This window comes from Bacillus rossius, chromosome 10, assembly GCF_032445375.1.
Source record: "Bacillus rossius redtenbacheri isolate Brsri chromosome 10, Brsri_v3, whole genome shotgun sequence".
In the NCBI taxonomy this organism is placed as follows: Eukaryota; Metazoa; Arthropoda; class Insecta; order Phasmatodea; family Bacillidae; genus Bacillus; species Bacillus rossius.
The window spans coordinates 27354944-27377621 of record NC_086337.1 but is presented as its reverse complement, the minus strand read 5'-3'; the positions used below and the strand labels follow the sequence as shown (position 1 = coordinate 27377621).

Below are 22678 nucleotides of genomic sequence, written 5' to 3'. Positions count from 1 at the left end.
ATTTAACGTCTTCCTAAGGTGCAATTCCAATCGCTAAACTTCCATGACTCTTTTAACAAACGTAACAGGTCTGACTGAGCATATGAGAAAATTCTAATTTTGAATTTCTTCGTCGCAACCGACCTTCTTCCCGCAGTCAAATGGCAACCCCGCATCGTCCCACGCGGGCGTGACCTCGCTTTCTGATCGCCTTTCAAATAATAAGAGGCAATGTTAACATTGTATTCGGCGATACTATAAACAGTCTGAAATGCTGACGACGAATTTTACATCGCTTCCGTGGGAATAACTCCCCCTGTGCTCGAGCCAAAAATAAATAAAAAATTGGTTGTCTGCAAAGTCGGTTTACGGACGATAGTTTAACGTGACAACGTCATAACAACACATTGATGAAATTATTTCTTACTTTTATGAATAAAATTGAATCATTTTTATTTTAATATTAAAAGAATAAATACTTGAAATTATACTAGTAATCATATTTTTAAAATGCAAGAATAATTAACCTTTATTGCCGAAATTATTGTTGTAATAAGCAATGAAAACCACATTAACTTTTCACTTCACTTTATAAACAGTCGACAAAACAGTTCACGTGCAGATGACTAGTAATTAATTTTAAAAACTGGCGTTTAACTATAAAGTTTAAATATAATTATGAACAAGTTTTCATAAAAAATAATCTGTAATCAAATATCTATCATAAATTATATGAATCACCATAATTTTTTAGTCAATTGTAACATAGCCTATTGTTACTGCACTCGCCGACAGCGTAACGGAACACAGCGTAACGGAACAATGAGCGTAACGGAACACAGCGTAACGGGACAATGTGCGTAACGGGACAATGTGTGTAACGGGACAATGTGCGTAACGGGACACTTTTCCGTGCGTGCAGCCGGCGTTCATCGATTTATTACACGTTGTCACGTCAAAAAAAAAAATCAAGTGCGACTTACCGTTCACCTCCGCGGCCGCAGCTGACGACCAGAGAGATCCGTTCCTGGGATCCGACGACGACCGTGGTCAGAGTCCCAGGCGTCAAGGCTCCCGGTGGAACACGCCGCGCGCGCACCGACCGCACCGAGTACAAGCCACGAGGTCCCGGCGGTCAGCTGGGCGCTGCCCGTCTGCGTCACGCCACGGCGACCAATCAGTCCGCTGCCCTGCTCAGCGGTTACCACACCGCGGAAATCCTTCTTTTCACAGACGAGAGAGCCAAACGCCCAATCGTGCATCTTCGGTTGTTTTTTTTTTTTTTTTGTTCATTGTAAATAAATATGGCGGTGTTGATAAAAGGATACTAATGGTCAATTAGGTTAGGGTTAGCTACATTATAAATACTTTAAAACATTGTGGACGGTTGATTTGGTTAGGATAGCTACATTAAAGATACTGTGAAATCATGTGAACGGTTTCCTAGCCCTGGATAGCTACATATTAAAAAGTTATTTGCTAAGCAATCATACATAAAATGATTTTACAGTATTTTTAATGTAGCTATACTTACCTAATACAACCAACCATCCACAATGTTTTAAAGTATTTATAATTACTTCTTGCTAATTTTAAGAATGACATCTTATAAGTTAAACCCGCGCATTTGGAGAATAAATGCACGCGAATTTTTTTCCCCCCTCAAATAAATACACCTGTTGTGGTACGGAAAAAGAAATGCGAGCATGAACTTCGGGGAACTTCGGGTTTGGCTCTCTCGTCTGTGAAACGAAGGCTTGCCGACTTGAGTATTCGGGTATGTCCAGAAGGACGAGTGAATCGTAGCCTTCCCGTAAATAAATATGGCGGTGTTGATAAAAGGACACTAATGGTCAATTGGGTTAGGTTAGCTACATTATAAATACTTTAAAACATTGTGGACGGTTGATTTGGTTAGCATAGCTACATGAAAGCTACGGGGGGGGGGGGGGGGGGGGGGGGGAAGCATGAACTTGGGGGAACTTCGGGTTTTGGCTCTCTCGTCTGTGGAAAGAAGGCTTCCCAAGACACCGACGCCCCCGCCGTCGCTTGGCAACATCGGCCCCATCGTCTGAAGCAGCTCGGCTCCTGGGTTGTCGGCCGCGTCCTTGGGCGAATAATTCAGCGATGTTTCGGTCGGCATTTGCAGTCGCCATCGTCAGTGGGTAGTTGCTCCCTGATGATGCCATCGTCAGTGGGTAGTTGCTCCCTGATGATGGCGACTGAAATATTGTCGACCGAAACGTCGGTGAATTATTCGCCCAAGGACGCGGCTAACAACCCAGCCAAGCCAAGATACTTTGAACAGGTTCTTTCTCTCTCGCCTAAATTATTTGCTCAAGCATGTTGTTTGTAAATACAAACGTATTTATTAACATTCTAATCATTATGTATATTTAAATCCTCTACAAATGTATATACTGTATATAATCACAAACACTACTCAGACTGTATTTACAAAAAAAAATAGTTCTGAGCTGTCTAAATAAAATTTACATTAAATAAACCAGGCTATAATAAATACAATAACCTTCAAATACCTATCAAGGAAATATAAATTAACACCAATAAAAAAAACCGTTGCCATGGAACGGCGGGCTACAAGAATAGTGTGTGTGTCTTTCAATGCAAATAATTCAATTCATCTGCCCTCTAACGTTTTTTTGTTCTACTACTACAATATTCAAGTAAATGTCTATAGTATAAAACACTCTGAGATTCTATTCCCCCCCCCCCCCCCTCTCTCAACCACCAAATGCGGTGCCCGGGGCAATTATTTTCCCAACCTAACTAAAACTAAGTGTATTTGCTCGGGGGGATTCTGGGTTAGGAAAGACTCTTAAGTGTCTCAGGCCTAAGCCTATGTACACCTGATCGTGCTGGGCGTCAGCCATGCGCTGAAAGTGTAACTAGCAGCATGTGCTTTGTGCATGGGTATTGGCCAGCCATGGCAGCGATTGGTGCCATGACTAACTCCCCTATCTTGAATCTAGACTAGTTAAGTTGGGCCCAGGTTAAAACGGCATAAACACAGGTAAAACCTTCGACTCATTCACGCGGGGTTAAGTAAGCAAGCACTAAGCAGGCAGGTTCGGTTCAGGACGAGAAGGATGGTCCAGGCAGAAGAGTTGGTCGGGGCAGACAGTTCCAACCATGCTGGGGTCTGCGCGTCTGTGTTGGTACCAGTGGCGCCCCTGGCGGCGGGCGACTGCATTCGTCGCCCCACAGTCTGCCAGTCAGCACGTGTACTTTAACTATGGAAAGGAAGACGGTGTTGAGCGCATTTTAATAGGGAAGCCTTCATTTCACAGACGAGAGAGCCACACCCGAAGTTCATGCTCGCTTTTTTTCCCGTTCTATCTCATTGTATAAACCGGTGTGGCATTAAATTTTGCGGTCGATTAGGATAGGTTAGCTACATTATAAATACTTTAAAACATTGTGGATGGTTGGTTATATTAGGTAAGTATAGCTACATTAAAAATACTTTAATATCATTTTATGGTTGCTTAGCAAATAACTAGGGCTAGGAAACCGTTTACATGATTTCACAGTATCTGTAATGTAGCTATCCTAACCAAATCAATGTTTTAAAGTATTTATATGTAATGTAGCTAACCTAACCTAATTTACCATTAGTTATCATGAGTTACAATGAACAAAAAAAAAACCGAAGATGCACGATCGGGCGTTTGGCTCTCTCGTCTGTGAAAAGAAGGCTTCCTATAAATAACACTGATTGCAGGCTCAATGCCCTCTCCTAGTTGCTGTCTGCCTCTGTCTGCCGGTCAGTGACGACGGAGGGGCAGGGCGGGACAGTGATGGAAGTCACGTGGTATCCGGCAGCGGTCCAGCGACGTCCATCACGTTTAGAGAACGGCGATGTATTGTGTCGGCGGCGACGGTGATTCACGGCGGTGGAGTTCGAACACGAGGAAGGGGCATCCTCGCACCTGGCGGCGGTTATTTTTGAACTGAAGGCACCCGCGGGTACCCGCCGTCGCTTTCAAGAGAACGAAACCCTGCAGCCGAGCTGTAACTTTACGTTGTTTTTTATTTGTATCTACCTACCATTTACCTCCCCTTTTTGACGTGACAACGTCTAATAAATCGATGAACGCCGGCTGCACGCACGAAAAAGGATGACTCATTGTCCCGTTGTGCTCCTCGTACGCTTGCGCCGCATCTATCTCTCTTCCACTCGATTGGAACAACCATCGATTTGACTTTTTCGAGGCACATTAAACTTGAAACACTCCCATTCGTTTCCTACTTTTCCTATCATCGTCCTATCCTTAACAGAATAACACAGATTGGAAGAAGTTAAATAGCAAACATGTATAAAAGTTATAGTTAAAATAATCTCTTCGTTAAAGTAATAAACATATTTGAATTAATGAGTGCAAATAAAAGAAAATTTATCAATTAAATTGTAGATTTCATTTCACTCCTTCTTTGTATCCATACAAAATAGTGATAATTCAATAAAAATGATTCAATTTTATTCATAAAAGTATGCAATCATTTCATCATTGTTTTGTTATGACGTTGTCACGTTTAACTATCGTCCGTAAACCGACTTTACAGACAACAAATTTTTTTTATCGTTTACACAACCACAGTTAATATAACACAAAAACTAACTTGTGCGTAAATGCTACTAGTTTAATTTAAGACTACGTGTAGAATTTTTAATAAAGATATATACACACCATTATTATGGACAAAAATTTTAGAACAAAATCACGACATTGTACAATTATTAGAAATGCTGTTTGTTTTAAAAAATTTCCAGTAAAGTCAGGTTTTTACATGGCACTGTTTTGCGTAGAGGCTTTAAGATAACGGGACCTTTGTTATTACACTGGGCCAGCCAAACAGTAAAAAAAAATACACATACACTCGGTGCTTATTAATTTGAATCACGCTGTTGTTAAAAGATCGAAACACGCAACGGCAAAAAAAAATGATAGGCGCTCGAGAGCAACCAGGTTTAGAGTTTTAACGGTTTGCCGAAATTCCCTCCGCGGAAATTGCTCTGGAATGGTTCATTACCAGAGGACGTGGATAATGTTTCGTCTTTGATCGACGCTGTTACAGACAAGAAGTGAATAAAATAACAACGATCCTTGTTTGCGAACACTTGGGAAGTATCTGCGAGAACAGGAACAGAGATAACCATAAACAATTTTATTACCGTCTCTTTGCCGACAGCAAAACCTTCAGCACAACTTCCGTACATAAAACAGTGAAACGTTTCAGGCTGGCAATCATATCTCACGCACTATATGGGCAGATATATTTATTTTATATATACTAATATTATAAAGAGAGTGTAAGTTAGTTTATACATATGAAGTAAACTTGAGATTAGATATTTCATGAGCTCTGTCACAAAACCACATTGTCTGATTCCCAAACAGTCGCACTACATTGTATAGTTATTCCTTTACATGTTCCCTAGTTCCTAATGAATGTTTTATCTGCACGCAATTACCTGATTTTACAAAGTAAAATATTAACTTAAAAATTACTTTGTTGACTGCGTAGGATAATGTCGATAATTTTTTCTCAAGCGTGTTTCTTAGGTGATATGAAACTTGTCCATAATATGATTGAAAATTTTTTATTATAATGGGGGATTTTTTCATATTTTAATGTGGACATCGGTTTTAATTAACCTTACAAACTGGTAAAACTTATGATTAACTTAAGAATTTTTTATTTGGAAATGATTTTAGTGGTCATTCGTGCAAATTACTGTTTATTTAAAATTTTGACGTTCGTTATCAGCAGCTGAGAACGATTCAAAAGAGTAGCATATCGTTAATTTTTTTACGCATGAGGCATAGGAAATATATTTAAAATACTTTGTTTATAGCCTTTACAAAAATCGTAGATATTTAGGTAACATATTTCTAAAAATCATTACGACTCTTAGGTTTATATCATATCACAGATTTAAATTATGTTCAGGTAATTTCAGATGAAATTATATTTATGTTTAAACCAGATGCTTAAAGCATAATATAATTTACTTTTCTGTACATTGCATTTCAAATGAATTCTTATGAAGTTTTCATGAATAATTTTTCGTAACATTATACTAGTTGCAGATTTAGTTCGGAATAGTTTCTGGCAATTGACTGAGAATTTTAGTTTTTTTTCCGATTGGATTGTTTTCAAATTAATAAAATTCCTAAAATATATTGTTGGAATGAGAGAAAACTTATATTTTAAATTAGGAAAATCATACTGCAATCTTTTTTGTAATTTTTTTATATACATTGAACATTTTTTCTCAGAAGTTTAAGTTTTAGTCATTTAGTTAAAAAAAAAAAAAAAAAAAAAAGGCGGGGTGCATTGCATCTTATTACCTGATTGCACTAGTTGAAGACCAAAAACTACACATCTGCGTGCATAAAAGTATCCGGTGGTGAAGACATTCGTGGCTGACGGTAAAAAAAAAAAAAAAAAAAAAAAAAACAAATAAAAAATTGCGGTGGCTGCGTGGATCATTTGCCAAGCTGCGAAAAGTAGACTCTATGCGTTGTTTTTCCTTTGTATTCATTTATTCACCTCTATCACTTCTTCCTCTTTTCAGCGCTGCGCTCTCTCCGGCAGCTTTTCTTATTCATGAAACGGATGAAAACATAAGAGGGAAGGAATTGTAAAAAAAAAGGAAAGGGGGAGGAAGGAGTAACGGCGAGAAGTACTCGTAAGGTATTTGAATAAGACGGCGTGTGACCTTTAAGGTGGGTGTTGCGAGCCCGTGGTGGGTGTCGAGGGGGGTAGGGGTAGGTAGGGGGTGCGCCATTGTGCCGCAGGCTCCTAGGGGCATTGTTCAACACGAGAGGCGAGCGAGAGCTACTGTAGAGACGGCGCACGTCTCTGCCACTCCACGACACTCGGCGCCTGCGCGCGCCCCTGGCGGCAACCCGCCCAACACGGCTCCCTCCCCCTTCCCCTCTTCAAGAACGTCCTCACCAGCTGGCGTCATGCAGCCAGTTGCACCCACAGAACAACAAGGGAGATGTGGAAACTGTTTTGCGTGACACGTGACGCTATCTGTTGGCTGGCCTCATAACTACTAGCAAAAAAAAATGAAGTTTAATGACGGCTTGACTACTCGACGGACTAATTGCTAAGCAGAAGAGATTTAAACTGAGCAAAATAAAAAAAAAAAAACATTTAACAGTTTCGAAATAAATAAAAAAAAGCAAGCACATATACGCGACGGTTTCAAGCGTTTCCCGAGCATTTTTGCAGAACCGAGCCACCGCGACTCAAAGCCATTTCAAATATTTGAACTGAGTAATCGATTGCAGGAGTGAATCGGCAGTCGCTCTTCGGTGGTAAACGCACCCGAGTTTTCGTGTGTTGCGCAGTATTTCAGGCGGTCGCGCCATTTCGACTGCTCTCCTTTCTAAGTTCATCGTCAAATTCCATCACAAGTTCAATCAAGCACGTTTAGGTGTTCGCAATGCCAAATGGTGTGCTCCGGGCATTTCACCAAGTGCATTTATTATTCAAACGCACTGAGAACGAAGGGGCGTTTTCATGCTTCTGCGTCCCTCCTTGTTTACTGCCTCTTTACTGCCTTCATTCATTAGCGTGCTCCATGTCGGCTGCAAGTGCGATAAGGTGAGTCAGTCATTCTTGAACGACGCGTGTTGTTTACCGTGACGAGTGTCCACTTCCGCAGTTATCATAACAAAACTTTAGGAAACTGCTTCGAACTTAACTACATGCAGTAGTTATATCTCTCAGCCTTCAGGCTTTCTTTATTTTCGTGGGAGGCAATAGTCTTACTAACTCAAATAAACCTAACTAACAATTGAAAATTACACTGGCGCTCATTACCAAGCCAATATTCTAAACAAAACTTCTTGTTTCCAGTTTCGACTACCGAAAGTACGCCAATTGTTTCGCACCTAAACGTATAAAAGAGTTAAATAAATAATATAAAATATTAACTATCTATTGTTAACAGTGCAGTGTTATTTTAATAAATGCAGGCTGTGTTTTTTCAGACTTTATTTCAAGTTTCATGTATCAAAATTATTTTATTTTAATTGAGGCTTATGGAATGGAATTATTTTTCATTAGCAGAGAAAGCAGCAAACAATCTCGTTTTTTTTTTTCCCCGAGAAACTGTTTGCCCGGGTGAGTTATTATTAATGCCGTGACATTATTCACCATTATCCCTCCTGTGTTATTTGTCACGGTACGCGCGCTAAAATCCGAGTTCGGCTGTTGATACGGCTCACCTTTGCATCCGAGCCGAGGTAATTGGCGCCATTACGCCCCGGAGCGACAAAAACGCATCTCGTTACCGGCGTTCGACTTACGAGCGCTAACACGCGAGTTTAGCCGCGCCGCTCCCGAAGGTTCACATAACCATTATGATAAAATTGCAGGGCACTCGCTCTGAAATATAATTATTTTCATTGCGATCTATTTTTATCTTCTAATTCATTTTAATTTTTTGTATGTATTTTTATCTCGTGTGTTTTCTACCGGAAAGCGCGTAGCTTGTTTCTGTGGGACTGAGAACAAACAAATTTAACAAATAACAAATAACCAACTTAAAGAAGTAAATATGTTCAAATTTTTAATTATTATAATTGTATGCGCCATAAATTGACATTTATAAAATAAATTATGTTATTGCATGCAAAGTTTGTTTACAAATACATATTTTTGTATTACTTTGTACAGTAATAACATCGTCAACATCAAAAACTGCTTCCAGGCTGTGACCGGGTCAGCAAAGTAAAATGCCTGCATCTTCCTCTGTCACTATACCATTACTTTTCCTACACTGTATTGCATTCTTCTCCTCTCTCCTACACTTCTTTAACTATCTCCTCTTCCCACTTCCTCCTTGGTCATCCTTGGGGTCACCTCATTCTTGTTTTTTTCAATGATCCTGTACTCCTGCTCTTGCTTGTCCCATCTCATTCCTGATCCTGTCTCGGCTCGTAACTGCCAGCTCGCTCCTCACACACTTCATACCTATTGCTCTGATCTTCCCTAGTATCTATCTTATTTACAGCCCAAGACTCTGCTCCATAAGTGGCTATGGGCACAAAGTAGGTATTGTACAACACTCGTTTTACACTTTAATGACTCCTCCCTCTTTCCATTCCAAATCTATTACACATCTGTAGAATGCATCTTCTTGTTGTCCTCTCCTTAGTATTTCTTCTTTGTTTTTTGCTCCCTCCCTCACACCACACATTATAGATACTTCAAGATTACCACCTATTTCAACTCAACACCATATAATTCAATGCATCTCATTACTCAATTTTCGTTTCTCATCATGACCATCACTTCACTCTTTTTAGTGCTGAATCTCATACAAAATTTCCCATGTCTTTAGTTGTCTTGCGCTTCCCTTTCTTTCTCCAATATTTTATTCCGCTCTCTTTATAATCCTCTCCAACACTCTAATGAATAGCTGTGCGGACACTGCAATACCTTGTGTCACTCCGTTGTCTTGTTTAAACCACTTTCTCATCCCTCTTCCAATTCTCACACTACTTATTTTTCACCTATACATGCTCCTCACTCTGGTTATGAACTCCTATTTAATCCCACCTTCCTACATAGCTTTCCAAACACATGTCTTGTATTGTACAAAAACAGTATGGAACCATCTGTGCTCTCAACAGAGGATGAAGCAACCACAAGAAAATTTTACCAACTGCATGTCTCCAATCCATGCAAACACTTTTCCTTAATTTGATGTTTATGTCAATAACTGTCCAGTATCTTGACAAAGGCCATTTGATAACTAGATGTTTAAATGCGCGTACCTACTTTAATTATTCCTGAATGTTTTTCTACCTCGCTTTGCATAAGGAATCACCTCACTGCAGTTTTACCTGGAGTTTAGAATCATTGTGTGTGAGAAATGATTGGTTGTACTTACAAACCAAATAAAATATCAATTGCTTGGGTAAAATATGATGAACTAGATGCATACAAAATTTACTTTATCAACTAAGCTGCAATGGTTTTGGTATTCTCTCCATAGTATGCTCATACGTTAATAACGCCAATCATGGAAAATAAATATTACCAAATAATTCATTTGCACATTTATTCCACTTACTACACTCGAGAAAGCGCATATGTCTTCGGTTATCGACTTCAATCCAGCATATTATTTTGATATGGGTCTGTCGGCTGCCATTTGAGATATCATCACATTCGCTTATCATTTTTTTTAATAATGAGAAAGAACTAATATTATGGACAACAAAATTCAAATCGTTAAAAACTTTTTATATTAAATTCACTTATGGATTTTTAACAAATATTAATTTTATTTCGTTAATTTAAACGAATTTTTCGTTTATAAAACTTAGTCCGTTAGTGTGTTATAAGACACGTAGTTACACAATTGTTTTAACTTTAATTTGTAATATATGATGGTAAATATGTAGTTTAGCGGTACTTGGGAAAAGAATTGTTAAAAATCCGAAAATACTTTTATTATATGCTTTTTAACTTCCTCTTTTCATTAAACCTGGCGGAGATAAGAAATTCCAAATACTTTAGGAGATATCGCCGTTCTTATTTTGCAATACAAGACCTGTGCGATCATTCGACCGTCGCATGTTTTTATTTTGCCGTGTGTTCGTGAATGCCTAATTAATTAAAATGGTCGGTTAGGTCAGGTTAGTTACATTATAAATACTTTAAAACTAAGAGGACATTAAAAATAATGTGAATTAATTTTAATGGTTGTTTAGTTTTAAAGTATTTATAATGTAACTGACCTGACCAAACAAACCGGGACAAAGGATGAACAGTAGGAACTCACGTAATTTTTTTTTTACTTATTACTTGCGCAACAATATCCAAATAACAAATAAAACATTAAAATTTGAAACGTTAAAAACTCACCTAAGTTACAGGCGCGTACAATTCCTTTGCCGTTAGTAGAAAATGATGTAGTCGTTCACCTACGTCGCGAAAAAAAAATCATACTCGTAAACAAGAAACAATGGTGCACGCCGCATGAATGCACATGTATTGTAATGAAAATTAAAAAATTCGATATCTCCTAATGTATTTGTAATTTCTTATCTCCTCCAAGTTTAATGAAAAGAGGAAGTTAAATAGCATAGAATAAATGTATTTTCGGATTTTTAACATTTTTTCCCGAAAATATCGCCCAACTATGAAAATTAAAAAATTCGATATCTCCTAAAGTATTTGGAATGTCTTATCTCGGCCGAATTTAATGAAAAGAGGAAGTTAAAGAGCATATAATAAAAGTATTTTCGGATTTTTAATATTTTTTTCGCAAATACCACTAAACTACATATTTACCTATATGATTTCAGAAAATAGAGATCCAGGAAACATACTCTCACTTTAAAAATATGTCCATTTGAAAGAAATTTTAAGGAAATCGACGTAAAATACAAAATACAAGAATTACACTTAATTGTCATTGCAAAGATGCTAGATTACTTAGAGCCATTAATTTATTATTATTATTTTACTTAAAGACAGTGTGCTAAACGGAGATAATAAAAGAACACTCACGAAAGACAATAACGAATATTATGAAAGCAAATACAACGTAAAAAGGAGATGAATTTTCAGCGTTACTAGAGACATTACCTTGAATAAATAAAATTCCTTTGTTTAAAGAAGTGACGTTAATATTAGCAAAAAAAAAAAGAGGCGATATTCGTCTGGGTATATAAAAAAATAATCTTCGCAGGCTTTCACGACCATTGTCTGAAGTAGCTTGTCTTCTGGGTTGTAGCTGCGACCTTGTCGAATAATTCACCGACGTTTCGGTCGACATTGCAGTCGCCATCATCAAGGAGCAGTTACCTACTGCAATGTCGACCGAAATGTCGGTGAATTATTCGCCAAGGACGCGGCTACAACCCAGAAGCCAAGTTACTTTTATATTAAAAAAAATTATATTTCCAAAACGTAAAAAGTAGAACCTATAAACCAGTATGTTTTTTTTTACAATCCCGTAGTTTCATGAGATTATCACATAGGTATTAGCAAGTCATTCAGCCTACATAATTACTGTGCGTAGGTACCAGCAGTTTCTCGGCGCGATTATGCAACCCTGAACCGACTGCTATATTTCAACGTAGTCTCTGCGTGCCAAACCATAACCTGCAAACATGAGCAGACCGTTGTTTGCCTCCAGCATCAGATAACAAACCGCCAGTCGGACCGCCGATGCGGTGCGAAACAAAACAACGAAGCGAGCGTTTGTTCGCGTCAGGTGTATCGCAAAAGGAGCGTTCGATTTAAAAAAAAAAAAAAAACCAACCCGATAAAACCTTTCCAGGATAATAATTCTCGTAGAGTCGGCCCGATGAGTTCGCCAACAGCTGTCAGAGAAAGGCGCCTTGAGGGACACTTTCGATGCTTGTTCTGCTTCCAATGAACGCACACAGAACGACACCATTTATTGAACTATTATTAACAGAAGATTCCTTTGGAAACCAGTTGCTCAAAAATAGTTTGTAAAACAACACCAAAAATATTGTTAAATTGTACAACACATTGCTATGGTTATTTTTCCAACATGAAAAACGTTTCTTGAAACAATACTAAAAAATATGTATTGTCGCGCTTATTAAAATTGGCGCAAAACTTAAAAATTTGATATAATTTTTTTAATCGAATACTAAAATATGGCCATTATTTTGTTTAATTATGCTTATTAATATCCGTAGTTAATATTGGAAAGCTATACAGGGAACAGTTAAAAATAACTTTAACTATTGCAGGAACTGGAACAACACAAAACATGAATTGCCGTGCGATAATCCGAACCCATTACATTTTTTTTTTGTAGCGATACAGTTGCTTTAGTGTAAATTTAAAAATATCTGTTATTTTACAATATTATTTATGTACCATTTATAAAAAAAAATTTACAGTGTAAAGTAACACATTGTAAGTATGTGTAAATTACTTTACTATATCTGTTACAATTCATATTGTTGCGCTCTTACATTTTGCGCATTACTCCAACGTTTTGAAGATATTTTACTTTAAATGGTAGTTTTGTTTGGCTCAATAAATACAGTGCAACACGATTTATTTAATATCATACACTTTTGAACAATATATTACAACTGTAATGCCAATATTTATTAATTTACGTATTTCATAGTTTACATACATTCAAAAAACACCAGCTACTGCATGCATTACAATTACAAATGGGAAAGTATTCTTACGTTGTAAAACTTCAGATATAAATTTCAAAGCCGTAAAATTTTGGCATGTTTCAGAAAAAAAATTTCCAGTAGTGCAGTTGGTTCTCTGTGCAAATAGCTACAAACTTTGCCTTAAACAAGGGCATCCCTGATTTGTTTTTTCTTCAGTTCTCCATTTAATGAACGCTAACCCCAAATAACACCGGGTTTAAGGGAGCTGCGACACATCTGAGACTGTAATGGCAGGATGACTCAACGATGGTTTATCAGTGCCTTCTGCATTCAGCAGAATGAATGGGAATGTACACACACAACTGCCAGACAGAAGATCTAGCGACTTTGTTTTTACGTTTGACTCGTCGGTAATTTTCATCTCCAACAAGCCAAATTTTTTATCAACGATAATACAAACTGTAATTTTTTTACGTAAATGGAACAGAAATATTTATGTAAAATAATAGATATTTGTAGATTTGTACATTTACATGGAAAAATTACAAAATAGTGCAAGCTCTAATACTTTGTGTTGCCCCAGTACCTCCAACAGTCAAAGTTATTTGTATTCCGTTTACTGAATAGCTTTCCAGTATTAAATGCGCACATAAATAAGCATAATAAAACCAAATAAAGTTCAATGATTGAATATTCGATTATCTTTTCCAAGGTTCAAAAAATTATGCCTGAATGAAACTTAAATAAAAATACGAGCGTATAAAATTGTGCGCTTTTTTTGTAGGAAATACTCAGTATTAGCTCATAAAACTTATTTCATACATGAAATAATAACCATAGTGATGTGTCGTCTAAAGTTACAATATATTTCTTGTAGCATTACAAATAATCTCTCGTTTCCAAAAGAATCTTTTGTAAAAGTACAGAAATTAGATTTTCTGTGTGACAGGTTTTATTGATTTTGGCTTTTTTTTTTTTTGCGGCACATTTAAACGATACAAATTTGACGCGCGCGCCTTACCCAGGACTCGAACCCAGAGCCTCTCTCGTGCCGGAAGAGTGTGCTCGTTTGCACCACAGGAAGTCGGCCTTCCAAAGAGCCACGGGCGCTGGAAGTGAAGCTTCGCAGGTTGGTTGTAGTTCTACGTCAACTCACTAGCAGCGCTGCGGACTAGCGCTGCTGCTGCCATCTGTGTTTTCAGCGGGCATGTGTCGTTTTGCCTAATTTCAGGCAAAACGCCGTTGGCCAAATAGGAGTTAGGCAAAACGCCGTTAGGCTAATCGCCATTAGGCAATTCGCCGTTAGGCAAAACGCTTTTTCCTCTTTTAGGCAAAACGCCATTAGGCAATTCGGCATTAGGCAAAACGCCGTTAGGCATATCGCGGTTAGGCAAATCACCGTTAGGCAAACCGCTGATAGGCAAAACGCCGTTAGGCAAAACGCCGATAGGCAAACGCCGTTAGGTAAGGTTATGTTAGGTTATTTAGGTTAGGTTATGTTAGGTTAGGTTAGGTTAGTTTAGGTTAGGTTAGGTTAGGTTAGGCAAAACGCCTTTAGGCAAATCGCCATTAGGCAATTGGCCGTTAGGAAATTCGCCGTTAGGCAATTCGCCGTTAGGCAAAACGACGTTAGACAAAACGAGATTTTGTCATCATAGTACCATTTTAGGCAAAACGCCGTTAGGCAAATCGCCGTTAGGCAAATCGCCGTTAGGCAAATCGCCGTCAGGCAGAACTCCGTTAGGGAAAACGCCGTTAGGCAAATCGCCTTTAGGCAAATCGCCTTTATGCAAATAGCCGTTAGGAAATGTTACGTTAGGCAAAACGCCTTTAGGCGAAATGACTTTAGGCAAATCGCCGTAACGAATTCATGTTTAGGCAAACCGCCTTTAGGCAAATCGCCTGTTATTCTTTTCAGCCAGTAACTCGATGGTCAAAATGCTATATATATATATATATATATATATATATATATATATATATATATATTCACGATTCGAGGGTTTTAAGTATTGATGCAAGTTCAGTACAATTTAGGGTGATTTGAAGTTACGTGTTTTCAAATTTGTATAAACCTGAACGTTCAATTTCAAGCAGTGTTAAGAGTCTTCAGAATAATGTGTGTAATGTGCAACTGACGTATCCGCAGTCACAAGGTTATTTGGTGTCGCCATAGAAGTGCAAGTGGAACAAACATGGCACCGATATTTCTGATCTTTACACTCTTTCCGTACCGATTTAAAACTAACTCTTCTTTTCGTTACGCCCTGACTAAGCTACACGGACTTTCACAAAAGATTCCTTTGGAAACCAGTTGCCAAAAAATACTTTGCGATACTGCAAGTGAGTTATTGTAACTTTTCACAACACATGGCTATGGTTATTCATGGATATGTGAAATACGTTTTCCGATTTAATACTCAGTATTTTTTAAATAAAATTATCTAAAAATATTAAGTTATTGAGTTTTCATTCGCGCTTGATTTTTAAAATCATTAAAAAGATAATAACATATGAAATAATAGGACTTTATGTTATTTTACTATTCTTATTAATGTGCGCAGTTAATACTGGAAAATTATTCAAGGAACGGTTTACATATAAATTAAACTATTGAATGTACTGGGACAACACAAAGCAAAAAAATACACGTGTGAGAATACAAAACCCAGTATTACTGCGAACACTATTCTGCAGTGATACAGTTGTGTTCACGTAAATGCACAAATGTATAGATATCTGAAAATTTTACGTGAATAAGTTTGTTTATATTGTACCGGCTGCGAAGGAGTTACACTTCAAACAATGGGACGAACATTAAATTATTCTAATGGTCTGTTTTTTTAACAGCTCACGGGTCCGCCAGTGACCTCGTGATTTCCCCCCCCCCCCCCTCAGCGGGCAGGGCCGCAACTAGAGTCTCTGGCACCCGGGGCATGAATGGATTCGTGCGCCCCCCCCCCCCCCCCCCCAATTTTTTTTGCACATACCACACCAATAAAGCGGGGGGTCCGGGGGCCCTCCCACGGAAAAATGGTGCTATTTAAGCATTTTCCATACCTACATGTAACAGTTTCTGTGCTACTGTAACTTCCATGCATGAACCCACTATGTCCAAAAAGAAGTCCGTATAATCACTAGACTTGTTCATTAAATATGTTGAGACACGTTATATTGTAAATCAGATTAGACATTCCTGGCATGCAAGTTAAAAAACTTTTTACCAGTTACCAGTTGTAGCAGGAAGGAATTACAATGCAAGCGATTTCGGCGCACCCACAGCTTTGCGCCCGGGGCGTATGCCCCGCTTGCCTCCCCCCCCCCCCCCTCGACCACTAGTAGCGGACCTGTCCGCGGGGGAAAAGCCCGCGGGGGCGGAGTACGACAGGATCAGATGCTCCCCAGAGGGCAGCAAGGGCTTAACAGGGAAGGCTGGGTCGACAATGGCGAGAACCCGTCACGACATCCTGTCCCTGATCTCAGACACGCTCGTCCGGGGGTAGAACTTAGCACCAACTCCAGAGCCAAGTGAAGCCATGAGCTTCTGCCGAGCGTCACCCGCTCCGAGCCGTCTTGGAGGCATCCCACGTTGCCAAGTTTCCTGCGGCGTTGCCAGACTTCCCTAAACCACTAACATATATGTATTAGCCTTTCACAGTTAAGTTACGCAACGGGAAATTTTCTTTACTTTAAAAAAAAATCCAACTTTTTTATTAAAACTCATTTCTTAATTTGTACTTTTTTGTTAATGAAACAGAAATATTTAAGTAAAATTACATATATTTGCAAATTCTTACATTTACATGGAAACAACTGTATCACTTCAAAATAGTGTTCGCAGTAATACTGTGCTCGGATTATTACCCGAGCATTTATGCTTTGTTTTGTCCCAGTTCCTCCAGTAGTTAAAGTTATTTGTAAACCGTTCCCTAAATAGTTTTCCACTATTAACTGCGCACATTAATAACCAAAATAAAACAAAATAAATACAAATTATTGAATATTTGATAATCTTTTCGTGGTAAAAAGAATGGTTCAAAATGAAACATCAGTTTAAATGTAAAACAAAAAAAACAACTTAAAATTGACTTTCTTCAACGATCATAAATACTGTAATATCTAAATGGAACAGAAATAATCATGTAAAATAACAGATGTTCGTACATTTGTAAATGTACATGGAAAAAAAACTGTACCGCTACAAAATAGTGCAAGCAGTCATAGGTACTTTGTGTTATCCCAGTACCTCCAACAGATGCTGTTTTGCACAGGTCAATGTTTTTGTAATGCGCACTAGCAGGTCAATGTTTTTTTTAACGCACACTAGCCGGGCTGGTAGCAAACCCGCAGTCTCGGTCCTACCAGCAAGAACCGCTTTGACCCGTCGTGCAACCGTCCTGTACGGCTACGCATTCGCGCCGCGGGCTTCAGATAAATATCCTAAATAACATTGCGTCGCATTTTTTTTTGCCACGGGCAACCTCGCTTTTAACCCAAAACCGCCGATCACTTTTTTTGTAAACGTGCTTTAGAACGGGTAGAAACGACACTGTCCACTTGAACGCCATGCAACAAATATGCCCCATTCTTCCTGATCAACGTGTGTTTGTACTAAACACATCGACAACAGCGCCACTTCACTGCTCCGATATTCCGTTTGCGCTGGGCTACATCACCAAAACTTTATTTCCAATCCTTCTAGTATTAAATGTTTTAGTGAATTTTAAGAAGATGCGCAGTATTTTAATAAAATCCCTTGTCGAAAATCAGGTCTAGAGCCAATTTTTTTTGCAAGTCTTTTTCGCTATTATCGGAGCCGTTTCATTATATAATTTAAAAATACGGTATTTTAATAAGGCGATTCACTAGTCGACGTATTTGCTCCGGCAACGAATTAAAGCGGCGGGTGCGGAAAACGACGTGTTATTGGAGTCAAGAAATGTATAGTTGAAAACACAATTTTCTTATGATTAACACTCTCGGAATTATTTTTTTATTTCGCGTCCGGGTTCCGTATTGCGAGTTCATTTACAACGCGAGGACACCTGAATATGCTCGATAGCGAGGTAAGATGTTCACACGTCTCTGGCAGAGTACTGAGAGACTCGCTCACTTTTCGACGATCCCAGGATTCCGCTTCGCTCGACGCATTCCATTAGGTAAGAGTATATCTCACGCAGACCTCCCAACAACGTTCACTTAGAAGTCAGCCATGCCTGTGTACTCAATCACTGACTTGTTCTCGCCAACATAAATGTCTCCCAGAACTGAAGACAAGACTTTACGGTATTATTTTTTTTAGACCACATTCATTTTAAAACATAATATTAGTGTTTTTATTTTTATTATTTTTGATTATGTCTATTCATAAAGTTAGTATATAAAATAATAAATATGGTACTAATAATGTTTCGTTATACTTATTTCCCGAAGAAAGTGTCAGTTTTCTGTGAGTCATTATATTTTTTGGCAATAAATTTATTTTTAATAAGCTGTACCAATGTACCAATGTACCAAAGTCAGTAATGTAAGTACTAATACAGTCAATTTTTTTTTCACTGTCTCTTTGGTTAATACTTATGATTTATTACAAACTTAAAGCTAAATCAATTACATTCCTTCAATTTGAAGGCCCGCGCCTCTAGAATGATAGCATCACCTAGCTTCTATTAAAAAAAATCCACCTTAAAGTTTCTTTCCCGTAAATTGTACCTACGAGATAAATATTCATGCGTGAATATTTCGGGTTCACGAGATGGCCCGAAGTTTAAGGAGTTCTGTCTTCGTATTTTAAAAGGATAATTTTTCGTGACTGTGCGTTTTTTTTTTTTTTTTTTTTTTTTTGTAATTACATGTTTTTCGGTGTTATTTAGATTCTATCGAAATTCTCCGCAAAAATATTGACCCTGCGGATAATATTTTTCAATGGGGAGGATTGATTAAAAATAATTTAATGGTCCCTCATCACTTATGTTTTACACGCGTTGTACCTGGTCATCGAAGTATACCGCCATGTTTTAAACACATTGTACCTGGTCGTCGAAGTCAACGACCATGTTTTACACACGTTGCACCTGGTAGTTCCGGGCTTACAGAGGCCGCCGCACGGAGTGGCGTGAATAAGCGTCGTCATTCTCGATGTTTCGGGCTGGCGTCAGGTCGGCCCGGGATGACGCGGCACGTCACAGCCGCTCTCGTCGGTTCGAGAAGGGCGCCACAGGTATTTAAGCAGCGACGCCGGCCTCCGCGGGAGTTCCGAGTGAGTTCCGAGAGTTCGGAGAGTGAAGGGAAGTGCGACATCGGCGAAGAGGGTGAGAGACCCCACTATGTGAGTGGCGTGATGCGGAGCGACGGGATATAGAGAGTGCGACTGAGTGGCGCGAGACTGTGTGTGAGGACAAGCGCGAGGTGAGGGGCGAACCAGTGTTGAGCCTAGCTCCAGTGAGGGGTGCGAACTGCGGAACTTGACAGACATTGAGTGACTTGCGAATAAACACTTTTAAGTGCCTGTGATTGGCGATGGGACATTATTTACGTACAATTATATATTAGTAATGTAAATATTAGTAATTAAACTGTAATTAAACTTAATTGGGTATCCCTTACGAACCCAGTTTTCCCCATATAGGTCGTAACAATAAATGCACACATGTGTGTGTAGCCTTGGAATAGCTGACATAGTAATTAATTCACACATACTCTTTTATTAACATGAACACTTTCCCTCGCAGGCGTGTTAGTAATTATATCCAATTGATTCTCCAGTAAATAAAAATAAACATTAATTAGGCGTTTGATTTCAAACCGTTAACTGCACGTGTGTGATGTAATTACATCACTTTTTACGTGTGAAATAGGCAGCATTGTATATTTGGATTAACAAACTACGCTGCTTTTCCTGAATTTTCACAAACTCGGTATGAAATATTTTTTTTTAAGTACCGGCGCATTCATCGCCATCTTCGACTTACATTTCACTGAGCTGATGGATTATCGTGCGTGCAAAAATATCAACGTGATTTCGCTCCAAAAATAATATACGTAATTATTTTTGCAAAAACAAATTCAAAGCTGATTGCATAAATATTGTACATTTTATTAACTCGAATGTTGGATACAATTTTACAAATAGTGTTCTTTGCTATTGCGCTGAAAGAAATAATATTACAAACATATTATTGAGAAAATGTTCAAACGGATATTTCCAAGATAAGATGAAAGAATATTTTATTTTAACAATTAACTGGTGCTGTATGATTTTATTAACTACTAAACAACAAAGCGTTCATAAAGTTTTCTGCAAAGGAATCATTATCAAGTTTATAAGAAGACATTTAATGTAAATACGCTACTTCATAAAACTATATTTATATTATTCTTTAAGATTTATTTTTGGTGAAGGTAAAATGAAGCCTAAAACCTTGTATTTTGTGTTGAAACCTAATGGTACGAAAAAAAAAAAAATTATTTCACTGTTCTATTTACAGCAGTCATAGGTATATTCACAAAGCCCTTCGAATATGTTAAATATATATTACCAATAAATCATTTTAAATATGTTGATATCATGTTGTTATATAAAATATTTTTTTATTATTTTAATTGTCTGTGAACCTTATATCAACTTTTTAATTTCTAATTTATGTCTTTGGAAGTTACTTGTGTTAAAAATATCTCAATCAAAAATTGTAAGTATCGGCTTCTATTCTCTACATGATCATATGATTTAGCATTTCTTTTGAAATTTCTTTTAATTCCAGTTCGGAATTTTCAAATTTCACTAACCAAGTACAGTAATGTTCAGCAAAATGTTTGTAAAGGGAAATATTGATTTTTCTTCCAGTGTAGTCGACTAGGACCGACAGCTTGTAGCTAGTATTTTTAAGGGCCGTTATCGTTAAGTGCTTTTTTATCTCACTGTAAATATGGTGCGTTCTAATACACGTACGCATACTCTTGAAAATTTGTAGAAAGCTAGAAAGCTTTAACATCACGGTTAAAACGGCCTCAAACACGTTGGAGCTTCACAATGGCTGCAGCTTATTTAAAAATATATTTTAGCACATTATCTTAATAATACTTTATGAAGTTAAATTAATAAAATATTATTGGAAAACGAAGAATTATTTGTTGTTTGATTAATATATATATATATATATATATATATGTATATTGACTTTATTTTGCATCTGTTCCAACATAAAGTTTGATTTTTTTTTCTGTGATGTAATTTAAATTATTATTTCATTAACTGCTGGAAACTTTCTATAACTGACTCATTCATTGTTAAAGTTTATCATTGAGGAAAATTTGTCATGCAACTTAGAGTTGATTTGTGTAAATCAGTTAGGTTTCAGTGAAATATGTTGTTACGCTGAGAGATCCGTGTTTCAAAAGACGCGCGAGATCCTCCCTTGATTTTCTAGTAAGTAAATGTGTAAGATGAGCTTTCAAACTTGCGACACACACCGGCACACACGGTTGAAACAATGTCACGACCTGCTGAAGTTAGTCCTTGAAAACTCTGTTACGAAAGTGAAAACATTAAATTTTGCTCCTCCGAAAATACTTACAGGCGTATGTGAATGTGCTGCACCGTCATTGCGCTGTTTAAAAAAAAATGCACCTAAAAATTACTAAAAAAAAACGCCGGAATCAAGCTGTTGCGCTTAAAAAGCCCAGCCACTTGATCCAGCCAAACAGAACGTCCGAGTGGTAAAATAAAAGGTAGCCTACTGGGTTGAAATTCCCGGAGAAGTTAGGGGTTTATTACAGATTTAAAAAATGTTATTTCCTTCTGATATTAAACGTAATTTTGGATTTCCTTTCGCCTCCACACCGCAGAAGTTGATTTCAAGCCATCGACGGTTAAAATTCCCCAGAAAACCTAAGGGACGGCTGGATTTCTATCGCTTTAAAGTTTCCTGAAGTTACCAAGCACGTAATTGTGTAATATTCAATTACCCTTACCATTGTGAACTCGTCCTTATTCCAGGTAACGATTGATCTGCTTTAATTACACTTTTCATGCTGAAGGTGTATTAACTTTTCGTTTTTACGTAACTTTATTTTTATACGAGTACCCTATTTGCAGAGTTTTATTAAACTCAGTTACTCTTGCCTGACATTTTTAATTTATATTACGAAATTATAAATCAGTTAAATGAACATAAACGCGAAATACTACAGTAATTTTAATGGTACACTATACGGCAAATATGTACTTATAAACATAACTATCTTTGAACCCAAACTAGTGTGCTTTTTTTAAATCACGTTCGCTATGTTTTACAGTTTCTACGTACTTAGTTTTTTTTTGTTTCGAATCTTCGATTTGTATATCAAATTTTTGAACACACCTAAAAGAAAATTCTGCGGGAAAGCCTCTGATCAACGTATAACTGCTACGTGCTAGGTTTTTTGAAGGGCTCGTTCTTTCTATTCAAGGGATATTTTTAGGTTTCAGACACACACACATGTATGTACATACGTGCATGCGCTCGCCAAAACAGACAACTGAACAA

General features: G+C 37.7%; 1 protein-coding gene and 1 long non-coding RNA gene across 2 annotated transcripts in view; one reads left to right on the top strand and one right to left on the bottom strand.

The window, feature by feature from the left end:
- The window catches only part of LOC134535891 (uncharacterized), a 324926-nt gene extending 323833 nt beyond the window's left edge, over positions 1 to 1093 (bottom strand). Inside the window, exon 1 of the long non-coding RNA XR_010075723.1 lies at positions 963 to 1093. This is a non-coding gene — a long non-coding RNA (uncharacterized LOC134535891). The remainder of the gene's footprint in view (positions 1 to 962) is intronic.
- LOC134535890 (tachykinins) overlaps positions 1 to 22678 on the top strand; it is a 352147-nt gene that overhangs the window by 274114 nt on the left and 55355 nt on the right. The window lies entirely within an intron of this gene.